A 15,000-nucleotide genomic window follows, 5' to 3' on the forward strand; every position below is an offset into this window, starting at 1 on the left:
TAAATGAAGAAGTAGGAGGAGGAGGAGGAGGAAAAAGAAGAGAGCGATAAGACAGAAAGAAGGAGGTGTGAAGACGTGACTGTAAGATGGGGAAGGAAAGGGGGAGGGGGAGGGGGAGGAGGGGGGGAGGGGGGGGGAGGTGGGGGTGGAGGTGGTGGTGGAGGGCGAGGGAAATCGTAGTGCGAAGGGCGGGGCTTAGATAGGTGAAGGTTCGTTCGGCTTTAGTCATAACGACGTGTTTGTGCGTGTGTATGTTTGCGCGCGATAGTAGGAGGTAAAGGGGAGTCTTGGGAGGTTGGAGGAAGGAGGAGGAAGGAGGAGGAAGGTGGACCTCCTTCCTACCCTTCCCTCCTCCTCCTCCTCCTCCTCCTCCTCCTTGAGCTGGAGTTCCTCCTCTGCCGAACCTATACCTCGTGGGTGTTCTCGAGTAAGAGAGCAAGAGCAACGGTTCTATTAGGAGGCGACCTTTGAAATTTTCGCAACGCTTCTCCCCCTTCCCCTATCGAGCCCTCGATAACTTCCCCCTCCCCTTCCCTCCCTCATCTAATAAACCTTCCCCAGATTTTCACTAAAAGTGTTACGAAAAATTAGCCGAGGAGGAGGAGGAGGTGGAGGAGGATAAGGAGCAACTACCTGGAGGCAAGCATTATAACCCCTCTCTCTCTCTCGCTCGCTCGCTCTCTCTCGACTCAACAGGTTCACTAAACTAATATGCTCCTTGATAATGAAAATAATAAAAGCGACTGTGTCGCCTTGCGCTATCATCCAAGTTACAAAAGAATTAAAGTGTATTTCCTCTACGTCTACAGCTTATATCAAATTAACAGGACAAAACACAAGGAATGACGTACCTTACTTCGATGCAGAATCTATTATTATCATCATCATTATTATTATTATTATTATTATTATTAGTATTATTAGCCCAAAACTAAATTTCTTTCAGTAACTGATATGCATATTTCACTGTTGAAAAATATTAATCATTAATACGAACTATTATTTCATCAACAGTAGTAGTAGTAGTAGTAGTAATAGTAGTAGTAGTAGTAGTAGTAGTAGTAGTAGTAGTAGTATATTTAATGTGTGAAAAATAAATACAACGATAATAATGATAATGATGATGATAAACATCAATAATAGCAACAGCATAACTGTGTACACACATTTATATATATATATATATATATATATATATATATATATATATATATATATATATATATATATATATATATGTATGTATGTATGTATACTGTATATATATATATATATATATATATATATATATATATATATATATGTGTGTGTGTGTGTGTGTGTGTGTGTGTGTATCTTTAACCTATCACGAATAACGACTTATCCTAACTCTCTTCAACGCAGGAGAAAAAGAGGGTTAATATATATATATATATATATATATATATATATATATATATATATATATATATATATATATATATATATGTGTGTGTGTGTGTGTGTGTGTGTGTGTGTATCTTTAACCTATCACGAATAACGACTTATCCTAACTCTCTTCAACGCAGGAGAAAAAGAGGGTTCTGAAAAGTACCAAGACACACCAATGTACTTCAAGCGCCCTCTCTTCATAATTTCCCACCGGAGGAGATTATCTCTAATTCCAGGTCCGCTCACCGGCTTAAGATGAGTGGAACGATTCATTTTTCCTTCACTTTCATCTGCAGCTTATACTGAAATTTATGGCTTACGCTCTGCATTGGTAAGGGGCTCTCCATCACTGGAGACAAAGAGAAAAGTGAGTTACTTAATGGTCCGAAAGTCCAGAGATTCTGGGGACAAAGGAATATAGAGCCGGGACAGATATCACGAGGCGACGTTTTTCATTCACGGCTCAAATTTTCTGACTTGCCCTCTTGGTTGTACCCGGAGAGTTCGTAAGTTGAGAAGGACAGAAAAAGGTGTGGTGCTAACATTCCCTTCTGGCCTTTTATAACACTGTTTCGATCACTATAATACCTTGAGGAATATCAGGAAAAAGAATTGAGCTTCAGTTCAAATACACTTTTCTATGTTATCCGCTTCTAATATGCTGGGAGAAAGGGAGCGGGTGACTGGTACAGTACATGTATACGCTACCGGGGTCTAAGCGATGTCAGGCAGGGCAGCTCGAGATTAAGGTCTACCCCAAAAGCCAAATCAAAGTCCTTCAAAAGAAGGGATCGTGCTTACCCCTCACAAAAATGGGAAAAAAAGCACGTTAAAAGAAGAAGAATGAGAAGAATCTTGTGTAAATAGATATTATAGATATTAGGAGAGAATGCCATAGTAGACTAATGTTGGAAGTTCACTACAGATTGAGCAATAGAATCTGAGGTCATCATGAGTACATATGAAAGAAAAATCAGCGATCACTTACAAGATATAATAAGGACGGACTAACATGTGTACGGGAGAAGTCGCTTCCAAGTGAATTCCCTCACATAAAAAAATTAGCTCCAGAAAGAAGTTAGACATGATGGCGTCCTCTATCTACCCATTCCTAATCAGTCTCCTGCAGGCTAGACGCTGCCCTTTTTCTATAACTCCCTGTACCCAGTCACTAGCTCTTATTTCCTTCGATATCCCATTGGTACCTTAACCTAAATACAAAAACAACTCAACTTCAAGTCCTCATTCTCTCTCTCTCTCTCTCTCTGGGTTTTTCGGTCACACCTCCAGCACTAACTCGTACCCAACTGAGCATCATTTCCCCTCGGTTCCAACACCGTACCCTACTTGTTCCTCATTGGATGGGTCGGTATCGTTCTCAGCCAGCACTGTGCTGGGCCCGCGCTCGATTTTCCGACCGGCCAATGTAGAATTAGAGGAATTTATTTCTGGTGATAGAAATTCATTTCTCGCTATAATGTGGTTCGGATTCCACAATAAGCTGTAGGTCCCGTTGCTAGGTAACCGATTGGTTCTTAGCCACGTAAAATAAATCTAATCCTTCGGGCCAGCCCTCTCTAGGAGAGCTGTTAATCAGCTCAGTGGTCTAGTTAAACTAAGGTATACTTCTTCTTTCTTTCACTTTGCCAGCCAGCGTCCCGACCCCTTCCCTGCTGACCCACTAGCACTCATCCAACAACACAACCCCCGCCCCTCCCCAGGCGACATACCAGTTCCTGATCTCCGTTCATGAGTGTCTGGTGGACGCCCTGGCCCCCCTTCCCCCTCCGAGTCCTTCCCTGCAATCCTTGTGTCCTCTCGATTCCTTCGAGCTTTAAATTAAAGATTTCTGGATGTGGCCACAATTTCTTCCATCCCATTAAACCAATGTTTTTGTTCCTCACTCCGCACACGCACACCTCCAGAGAGAGAGAGAGAGAGAGAGAGAGAGAGAGAGAGAGAGAGAGAGAGAGAACACAGAATTTAGGCCAAAGGCCAAGCGCTGGAACCTACGAGGCATTTCACCGCTGAAAGGGAAATTGACGGTAAGAAGGTTTGAAAAAACCTCGCAGTTGCACTATGAAACACTTGTTAGAGAGGGTAGAAAGTCAGATGGAAGAAAGAGAATAGGAACGGAGGTACAGTCAAAGGGATGCAGCAGACTGCAGCTAGGACCCGAAGGGACGCTGCAAAGCCCCTTAAGCAACTGCCTACAGTGCACCACGTGAGGTACTGACGGCAGTCTCTTCACTACGGAATGACTTGTTAAAATTTTCGTAGGATTTAAAATCGTCCAATTATCAAATGACATCTTCTACACAGTAAAATATACAATGCACCATGTGTGTGAAAACCACGGACATTTCATTGAGCCCCTTGGAATTGAGAGTAAATCTGATTCCATTTGATTAAAATGAACTTTAAAAAGGTGATAATCTTATTATAATAAATGCTGTTTCATGGTAACTATCGCTTTAAACACTAAATTTTATTACGCGGGTTACAATTAACTTAGAGCAAGCAGAGGAACAAGTGCCCGGATATGAGCAAAATTAATCTCAATCGCACAATGACAAAGGCACCCACAAGTTTCCGGTCATTTTCCGTTTGTCAATTGCCTATAAATATTATATATAATTCACGAGTTTCATAAATATTGCCGAGGTAAAAATTAAATAGATAAAATGCCAAACTGGGAGCAAATTTATGCTAACAAACGTGAACTTTACCTACACAGACAAACATTAGATATGACTTAAAAGGAAGCTCACAAACACGATTAGCAAAATCGAATAAAATCTACAACGGCGGCCAGGCGCCCCATATGAATTACATCATGAAGATCGAATACGATGATGTTCTCGAAAACGTGTTTTCCAATTTCCGCGTCTTGTCTACCTATCCACAGGGCTTATCAAGTAACTGTTATATGAGTCTTCTTCCATCATACGTTCCGGGAAGAATGGAAACTTGCTGGTTTTTAAAGTATACCAACAGGCAACAGTTGTCATCGTTAGCAACTTCTAGGAAAATACGGCCGAACCTTATTATGAGAATACGCTAGGCAACTTTTCCAGTTACAGTATAATTAACACAACACTTAAAAACGTTCTTACTTTGGGTTACCATAACTTATTTTGCCAACTAGCAAACAGCTCTCGTCGAGACTAATGAGCCAACTGACTAAACTCTTCCACTGTTGCAGGAATCCAAATTCCCATTGCCTGTTATCTTAAAGCCATAAAGATACCGAGTTAGTATAGAAATCGCTTATATACACACGCATAACATAATATATATATATATATATATATATATATATATATATATATATATATATATATATATATATATATATATATATATAAACAAATCTCAATATATTTCCGGATCTCTTATTTAACTTCAGTTAAGATGCATGATATAAATCTCTGAAAAGTTCACCAGTTCCTACTCTAACTCCTAACAACCATTATAAAACCAATTCCTTTGACAAGCAATATCTTCATATGGTGGTCATCACTTTCAAAAAAGATAAGAAAATTTCTGAACGATAGACTCAGAGAAAGATGGCCAGTATAACAAACACCTACCAATCACTATTCCGTTGTATAAATAAACTTTCAGAGGCTTCAACTCTTTATGACAACGGTCATGGGCCGAACGACATATTGGTCTTGTCTGCCCTCACCTCCCGGAAGCAACTTAAAGAAGAGGAAAAATGAAGGAGGTACTCAACCTCAGAGAATGGAAAATTATATGGATCACGGAAATCTATAGGAACTGGAGAAAGCAGAAGGGGGTGGAAGGGGTTCCAAAGTTAGACAGTAGAGGAAAGAATGATCTCAAGAGTATATTTTCAATTTATTAAATGAGTAAAACTGAGGGGGGGGGGACGAGGAGGGGAAGTAGGAAAAGAAGGCGAAGAAGCCTGCTCTTCATCTCACAGGTATGAGATTATTATTTTTTCGTCACACGAATGTACAATAACGACACATGGCTACTAGTGGAATATTAAACTGAGATGATACAAGAACACTGAAGATTATAGACAAGATTAGAGGTAAGGCGAATTCGAGAGCCTCCTCTCTGTCTCTTTCCTTTCCTCTTCTTCCTCGTTGGGCGAATCGGTAGAGTTGTCGGCTAGCACTTTGCTGGGCCCGAGTTCGAGTCTCCGACCGGCCAATGAAGAATTAGAGGAATTTATTTCTGGTGACAGAAATTCATTTCTCCGTATAATGTGGTTCGGATTCCACAATAAGCTGTAGGTCCCGTTGCTAGGTAACCAATTGGTTCTAAGCCACGTAAAATAGTCTAATCCTTCGGGCCAGCCCTCTCTAGGAGAGCCGTTAATCAACTCAGTGGTCTGGTTAAACTAAAGTATACTTAACTTTACTGGTTCAAATTTTGGCCGCCATTATTTGTTGCCCTACTTATTAGTTTAAAGAGAGAGAGAGAGAGAGAGAGAGAGAGAGAGAGAGAGAGAGAGAGAGAAGGATCAATCGTTCTTAATCCTACTCTGAAAAAAAGAGGAGAGGACAGTGTAGATAGAAGGAAGAACGACTATCCCAAAAAGTACTTCGTCAGCAAGTGCCGGAGGGCATCCCTCGCAGCAGCCCCTTGGAAGAAAGCTATATCAAGACAGGAAACGAAGATTAGGCAGACAGGAGACCTCATTCCACTGGCCTAGTAAGAATAACTTCGCAAGATCAGCCTTTTCATCAATGTACATATGAGACTATTTATTTACGCATTTTATTCCTTACTTCACAAGCATATGTATATATCGAATACAAAACACAATATACAAAAATGGCAAAAATATTTCCATACTGATCTGCTGATGATATCTATAAAGAAGTATTTACTACCTGTACAAGTACTGCTGTCCAACGGATAGATTCTGGTGTATTTTGGGAATCGCCAACATAGGCAGGATTGCATCTTGAAAATAACATAATTTATACTTTAGGAATTCAACTTTCATTCAGCAACGGAGGGGATGAATGTGAAAGTGAAGTCTGTCTTCATTCATACTCTAAGGTCACCACTCTTCAGTAGAAGTTTATAGTGGTAAATTACGAAAAATAAAACTCATCTTCAGCAGCTAAACATCGGTGCACCAACATCTATTTTTCTCAAATAAAACTGCAATCCAATATTGCATCTAACTTTTTTTCCACAACTGAATTTCAAGTTTATTCTTCATTTAACGAAGAATAGTTTAGAAGATTCTGCCCATAAAAAACTAACAGCTCATTCTATACAAAACTGCGAGATAAAATTCCGCCATAAAAACAAGCCATGCCGTAACTCCTCCATATAAAATGTAAACGAGGAGTAATTCTCTTTCAATATCATGTAGCAACGCAATTTTGCCAAAAAATGGCTGGCCACAGAGTTCATAAAAGCAGCCCATAAGGTAACTGTTGAGTGAAACAATGGACTGCAATCATTTTCCGTTACTTTGCTACTCTACATGAAAGCCACACCTAAAGCTTTTACCCTTAAAAATTACATCAGAATGTAATTTTGCATCGCAGCATTAGATTAGGGCGTAATGGACCTCATATAATTACCTCAAAATAACACAGAAAGTCCTAACTTTCACTGTAAGAGGATTTCGAAAAGCAACTGTCGTACATTCAAGATTGATTTGAACTACTTAACTGTCTCTCGAACAACTTTTTACCGCAAACGCTTATTTTTCACTAAAAAACTATTTCTCACAAAAGCTCAGCTTTCACTTTTTCACTGTCTCTTAAGCAACTATTTTAAGCAAAAGCTTACTTTTCATTGTAGAGCTGCCACTATAAAACTACTTCGTAAGCAGCCGATTAGAAAAAGCTTAATTTTCCTTTATAACTACTTCCAGCAAACTTAAATTTCCACTACAAAACTATTCTCAAACATGTATTACCATTACAAACTTCATTTTCACAATGAAAATATTTCTCCAGCTATCATGCCAACACTAGCCTCATTTTCACTTTAAAACTATTTTGTAATCGCCGATTTAAAAAAAAATGACAAATGAAGGCAATATTTTGTATTTACAAGAGAAATGTAATCAAATCCTGTAAGCCAAAAATACTGCAATACAAAATTACAGACGAAAAATAAGTTTGTTTCAAACACTAAGCAAAACATGCAGCAAATTCCCTAACCGAATCTCGGTAGGAAATGCTAATTCCGAACTTCTCAGTTCGAGGAGTCCTTTATTCCTCACACCATTGGACTGTGGAGCAGTCTCCCTGAGGACGTTGTGCAGTTGGAACCTTCCAAAAGTTCAAGCGAAGATGCAATGCATTACTACCTTAGAACAATTACCTTGTATTTTCATAATTTATTTATACAGTTAAGTATTTATTTACGAAATTTATCAGTTTATATTTTTTATTTCCTAATAACTGATCTCTTCTTTCTGTATTTCACGTTACCTTCAGTTAATTCTTTCTAATGAACACCATATTTTTTGGAAGCATGAATTTCCAGTAACTGGCCCCTCTGGGCTCGCTCCATATGACTAGGGTTCATCTGCTGAATAATAATAATAATAATAATAATAATAATAATAATAATAATAATAATAATAATAATAATAATAATAATAATATAAGAACGCACTTTCTTTAAGAAAGGTGGATCGCAGCATATAATTTCTCTGAGAAAAAAGAAAAAAATGTGACACTGCAATTTTTCCTCCCCATAAAGGTACGACGAGACGTAAATAACAGAACAACGACCGAATCAATAGGTCCCCTGAAGCGCGACATTATTTTCGTCGACCGACAGTCGCACCCTTTTGCTTTTAGTCTTCTGTAAAAGAAAACGATTGAGATGGCTATTTGTCTGTCTGTCCGCCCTCAGATCTTAAAAACATACCAAATTGCAGCCCTCTAGCCTCAGCAGTTTTTATTTTATTTAAGATTAAAGTTAGCCATGATCGTGCGTCTGGCACCGCCATAGGTGCCAACAGCACAGGCCACCACCAAGCCATGGCTGAAAGTTTCATAGGCCGCTGCTGAGAGTGTCATGGGCCATGGCTGAGAGTTTCATACAGCATTATGCGCTGTACAGAAAACTCGCTTGCGCCGAAGAAACTTCGGCGCATTTTTTACTTGCTTACTGTTTCGTGATGATCACATGAGAGTAATAGTCCGTACCTGGTTAACATTACCATGAAAAATCTAATCAACACGTAATGCTAACAGATCTTCTTAAAAGTGACAATAACAAAGCGTTAATGAGTCGCAGACTAACATTACCTTCACCTGGAAATAATCTCTTATGCCATTCGACATCAGTAACTTGATCTCCACGCCCGCCTGTTGTCTCCTTATATCTGCTTCGTTCTTAGAGGATGGACGTGACCAAAGCGTTCGACTTTTACCTACAGTAACTTCACCACGAATTCCAAAAGAAGAAAACTTGAGATGTCAATGATAACAGTTTCCCCTATCGAGGATTCGCAATCTTTCCCTCTGATATTTTCAGCAGATCACAGCTCAAAACAAGAACCTATGGAAGGAGAGAGAGAGAGAGAGAGAGAGAGAGAGAGAGAGAGAGAGAGAGAGAGATAAACTTTTTCTTCCAGACCACAACTACCGATAGATCCTGGCAAAAGCATAAAGGAGACGGAGACGGAACCTTGAAAAATAGGCAGGGGAGGTTTTCCATGACCCCAAGATACTCCAGCCTTCTCCTCATCCTGTGCTTGCTCAACCTGTTGAAACACTGTTCTACTAGATTTCATAACACTCACTGTGTTGACAGAGATAACAGCAAGGATGAAAAAGATCGAAGTTTAGACGGGTGAGGGGGTATTCTGAGGCGATGCAAGACGAAGTTTGGCGGTTAAGCATCGTCTACCAAAGCTAAAGAGAATGCTTTCCATAAACATCATGTGAGTTGTGTGCTGCTCTATGATTCACGCTCTGGCAGCAGTTCTCATGATGCTTCAGTTTATTTTTGGATTCAGAAACCATCTACTTTAAATGTTATATGAAGCTTATTCTATTTTTCCTTATCCACGTGACCAACATCAATTTTACCATACTCTCCTCTTTTCTTTCAATTACGACTACTTCCTAGTAAAAAGTACATACAATTAATTTTGCCTTCACTGAATGAAGTAAAGCTATGGAAAACTGATCATTCACATCTGTGCTGAAATGGAGGCCAAGCATGGCAATTACTGTATAGGAGAGACGTTAAAAGCGGGAGAGAGAATTTAGGTACGACATTAGACCAAATTCCCCGCCCTGCAACATCTCCCATTATTACTTCCGCCAACACTGGGGGGAAGAAAGTAATGCTTTCACAAGTGTCCGCACTTGTGTGTGTGTGTGTGTGTGTGTGTGTGTGTGTGTGTGTGTGTGTGTGTGTGTTAAACATCTCCAGAATGGTTGAAATTTTGCGAAAACATTCCTTGGGTGACCTTTTACAAAATATAGACTTCAGATGGATATTTACGAGGACTTAATGATTTGTCACCAAGGAAACCTTTACTGACTAAGGGGTATTTTCGCGGTCGAATCACAATCTTAGTATATTTTTATTGCAGGGGACGCTGCGTGGCTTGTCGCATGCAAGCGCTTGACTGAGTGCTTCCGCTTCATGTTTGATATTCCATTTCCAATACTCACGTAAAGTAGTATATGAGATTTCGTGATCAAGATTAAAAGAAAAAAAAAAGGTAAGTAGAAAGAGAGTTTCCGAGACAAAATACGAAAGGAGTGTTCAAAGATTCTAGTTAGTTTTGGACAGTTTGTTTCGTACCTCGACCCGTGATAATAAACCATTTAAAAACTTAGTTACTCAACTAACTACTGCCATGTTAAGTCATCCTTTATGAATGAATATTATTATGTTATATATAAGAACATACACACATACTTGAAATCTACCAGATACAAATGTACAGACACATAGCAAACATATGATTCATATAGTCTTGCTCTTATCCATTAACGTATCTGAATCTAAAATAAATTGGGAAAATACATTTTATTTCCCTCAGTGTATTCAATACTAAAATCCATTTACAATTCGGCCGAAATCAACTTTTTATAACAGGTAGAAATGCGACACGAAATTAACACGACACCTTGAAGTATAGTTGTGAGAGAGAGAGAGAGAGAGAGAGAGAGAGAGAGAGAGAGAGAGAGAGAGAGAGAGAAACTTGAGATCGATGCAGTCGTTGATATTAGCCTCTTAATACTAATTAATCTGGATTCAATTAGCTGACAGGCCAAAGAAGACTTCACTCATCGCTAGGGTCACTGTCAGCGTCTCTGTCTGTCTGTATGTATGTCTAACCCCTACTTAAGGACACAACACTGCAGCCTAAATAACAGCTCATTAAGCTTGAATATGAAGTGCCATTGCAGATTCTAAGAGCAATTCAGCGTGAGCGACTCGGTCGTAAGACTCTGAGAGAGAGAGAGAGAGAGAGAGAGAGAGAGAGAGAGAGAGAGAGAGAGAGAGAGAGAGAGAGAGGCACTACTGGAAAAGCTGAATTTATCCCTAAATATTATGGAAAGATTTTATATAAAAATCGTTCTCCCATGTCTCTCGGTCATCCATTCACTTCTTTTCCGCATTAGAAGTGGCGTTGTCTTGTAAACCGGCCCCCCCTCTTCTGTCCCCCCTCCCTATTCCTATTCCACGAAACCTAGAGCTTAGCTTACCTATTTTCCGCTGTCAGTCAACCGTTTGGCCTCCATGGCAAATCACATTTTTATTTCATGACTCTCAGTGGCATTACTTTCCAAGCCTCCTGAGATTCAGTGAAAGCTAAAACTCAAACTACAATATATTTATTTAACTTACCACTTTACTTCTCGCTCTCTATCTCTCTCTCTCACACACACACACATTATCCACCCCTCCGCTACATCGAGAGCATTGACAACCCAATAATCATCTCGTGTGTCTCATCAGGAAGAAGAAGATGAAGAAGAAAAAAAGACAGAATTAGTTAAAGCGAGTCTCACTGGTCCTGCTGATCCGGCCAAAAACTTCTTATTTTCCCGATCACAAACTTAAATGGGATATTTTTATGGCCGATCCTTTGCTATCTATTGCTCTTGCCTTCCCAAAGATTTACTGGTGCTGTCAGGACAAAATTAGCTTTCGCCTCCCCGAAACGGATGAAGAGGAAAGAAAGAACGAAAGGAAAAAGTCAAGAAAAAGAATATTCCTTATTTTATGTAGGGCATTCGGGACAGGAAGGAAATTACTCAAGAAGAAGAAGACAGTTGTGGTCTTTCCCCATTTACTGATTATGCCTGGGAAAAGAAAATGGATTGGCCGTTCATCAAAGTAATTTGCTAACAGGCAACTATAAACAGCTTTGGACGGAGCTTGTACCGAAGTTGGACGGATTCAAAACCTGTTTGCGAGATTCATGGTTTGCGGTGCCTCGTACCCAATATTCTACGAACTATACAAATCACAGGAAGAATGAGGAATAATGTCAAACGGTAAGAGATTCAATAAATCATTCATTCACTCACCCCAAGGTTTGAACAAGATCGTTCCCATCCTGTTGCAGGGTTACCATCTGAATTGATCCCTTTTGCTCGGATGAAATCAAAAAGGTCACGACACCTCTTACTTTTTATGAAACTCCACGGACGAGTTATGTTTGTATTGGAATGTTCACGAACACATAAACGTACACGCACATAGCAATGCATTGAACAACCAAATGCAGACCATAATGTATCAAGTCTTCCCCAAAGAGCTTGTAACGAATATTTAAATTCCATTAACGTTTCAAATCTCAGTTGATTAACCTTTTCAAAATGTCCTTCAGGAGAGCAAACATTATTTAACCAGCAAGCAAAAGTCCTAATTATTCCCCAACCTGCAAAAAATGCGTAAACACAATTGGTAATTGCTCTATCAGAAAAACCATCCTATACGAAAGGTCTAGCATTCAGGAAACTGAAAGTCTGGTATCCAGAATACTGTAATATATTTTTTCTTTGCTTAGAAAGGGAAAATATCCTCTTTCCGAGGAATCCGACGGTAATCTCTCAAAATATGAAACATTCCTCGGATTTATTTTTAAGGCAGGCGACTTGTATTGGCATTTTGGTGCAAACATTTCCATACAGGTACCAGGAGATAGGGCAGGATACAATATACGTTTGTATGGATGTATGTATGTATGTATGTATGTGTATATATATTATATATATATAATATATAAATTTATATGATTATAAATGTGTGTATGTGTGTGTGTAAAGCAAATGCACTCTTGTAACTCATACAAGATCTTGTAAGTACAATCCACTTACTACACATAACTAATATCCAACTATTATCAAGAAAGTTATAAAAATAAATGTGATGTACGGGCAACCAACGAGCCTTTGGAAAGAAAATTTATAATAATCTTCACAAAATTAAAAAAGCATAAGATTCGGTGACTGGGAATAAAAGGAAAATAACATTTGCACAGTGAATGTATATACTGTAGGCTTTGTAAGCCTGCACACATCTTACAATATTGCTCAAATTATTTTTCACGCATTTTACACTTGTAAATCAGACTATTAAATGCCAACAACACAAGCCCAATACCAACAACAATATAATTTCACTCGTCTGACCTTTTGATCAAACCAAATCTTTTCTAACGTACTGCAACCTGCTGCCTCAAACAAAAACCGTATCATCTCTAACTAATCGCAATCTGCACGTATATGCAACAAACCGCACTCTGTCAACTCTGTTACGTTTAATAACCGCAACACACAACAGCTTCAAGAATCACCGCATTGTCCATATCAAACATACAGACCTACCTCCTAACAAACAAAGAAACTTCATTTTTTCCTTATCGAACGACCTGTAATTAATTCCTCCAGATTTTTACCTGATCTGTGCAACAACTAATCTGCGTGTCTCCACTTACTAACAACTTGAAAGATCTTTTCAAGACCTTGACAGTTATTATTTACGATCTGACATTGCAGAAACCGGATTTCTCTCCAATGCTAGCTTAGAGCGTGCTGTATGACAAACCTCTGAAGACGTATGCGAAAGAAACACCGGGTATGTGCTGTAAGTACTGCGAGCCTTTTATTCTTGTAAAAGCTATAAACTTCAAGGTTTTTCATACCGACCAATATTGTTGTAACGTCATCGTATGTTCAGTCAACCACTCTCAAACCACAACTCGACAACAAGGACTTCTAACATCAACAATATCAATGTTAACTTGAAAGAGGCACGTTGCTAATTCGACTGGTAAAACTCACCGTAGGGATGACCGAATAATTAGGACGAAACGGCAATTATGGGCGTGGCTTTGGCAACCTTGATTTTCAAAATAGCGATTGTCTCCGATGGAAAAATTGCAAAAATATTTCTGTCTGATTTGGAAGAGAGAGAGAGAGAGAGAGAGAGAGAGAGAGAGAGAGAGAGAGAGAGAGAGAGAGAGGTGTTAATAAAGTTTGTTACCTCAAACCAGCTTAATTTCACACTCGCTACGCTTCCCCTTCCCGTCTCTGACGGCCTAACAACCCAATAAATATCAGCCACAGGGTCTCTCTCTCTCTCTCTCTCTCTCTCTCACACACACGTACTCATACAGAAAAATCAATTCATCTTTTCCAGACTTTTATAGCCAATTACGATACAGTACACACAACACTAAATTACGACTGCCCCTATACTGGCCTAATTACGAGAGAGAGAGGGAGAGAGAGAATCATTGTTCCTAGATTAACGATTGACATTCAGTACACACACACACAGAGAGAGAGAGAGAGAGAGAGAGAGAGAGAGAGAGAGAGAGAGAGAGAGAGAGAGAGAGGAATAAAAAATAAAAGACAAAACAGTCTACTAGTACAAAAGCCCTATAGAACTGAAACGAACGTTCGCCGATTTATCAACTAAAATCCGTATTGTCACATGAAAAATCGCCCACAATGAAAAATGAAAATATCTGTTTTTTAACCAACAGTCGCCATTTCATTTCACAGAACTCTCCGCTACAAAAGAAAAATAATAAAAATAAAAATGTAAAATCAGTATTTCCAAAACGTCAAAATCAGTGAAAAAACCCTAATTACTGTGAAATGTAATAAGTTTAAATATCTTAATTAGCATCGGTTATGCGCCCTAATTATTTCTTAACAATAACAGAAAAACTATCTTCTGGGTTCTCTAATTAATTATTTCACTGGGTCTTCATCGTCCAATTAAAATCTAAGTTCACTATAATGGCTATTATAATTAATTTACTGTTATGGCATTATATTCATTTGACCACAATAATAAGAGGATCTGAATAATTTTGGAATCATTGTAAAAAAAAAAAGTTCTTTTTAGATGTGCACCGGTTATTCCTAGAGTATGGTAGTGAACTCCGATTAAATATGAAAACATAATCTACAATTAATTGAAAAATCAAAATGATTAATACTGAAAATCTCTTGTTTTTCCTTAAGAAAAATGGGTGTTAAAAAACATTAGGCAACAATCATAACCCCTTACAATGAAAATCATGGGATTAACCGGTATCCATCCAACACAGAATATTAAGAGACTGTTCCAACGTCTATATAC

At 38.7% G+C, this 15,000-nt stretch overlaps 1 protein-coding gene across 28 annotated transcripts in view; it reads right to left on the reverse strand.

The window, feature by feature from the left end:
- Positions 1-15,000, reverse strand: part of CaMKII (Calcium/calmodulin-dependent protein kinase II) — a 659,837-nt gene that overhangs the window by 318,910 nt on the left and 325,927 nt on the right. The gene's annotated exons all lie outside the window — the stretch shown is intronic.

This window comes from Macrobrachium rosenbergii, chromosome 9 (genome assembly GCF_040412425.1).
Source record: "Macrobrachium rosenbergii isolate ZJJX-2024 chromosome 9, ASM4041242v1, whole genome shotgun sequence".
Lineage (NCBI taxonomy): Eukaryota > Metazoa > Arthropoda > Malacostraca > Decapoda > Palaemonidae > Macrobrachium > Macrobrachium rosenbergii.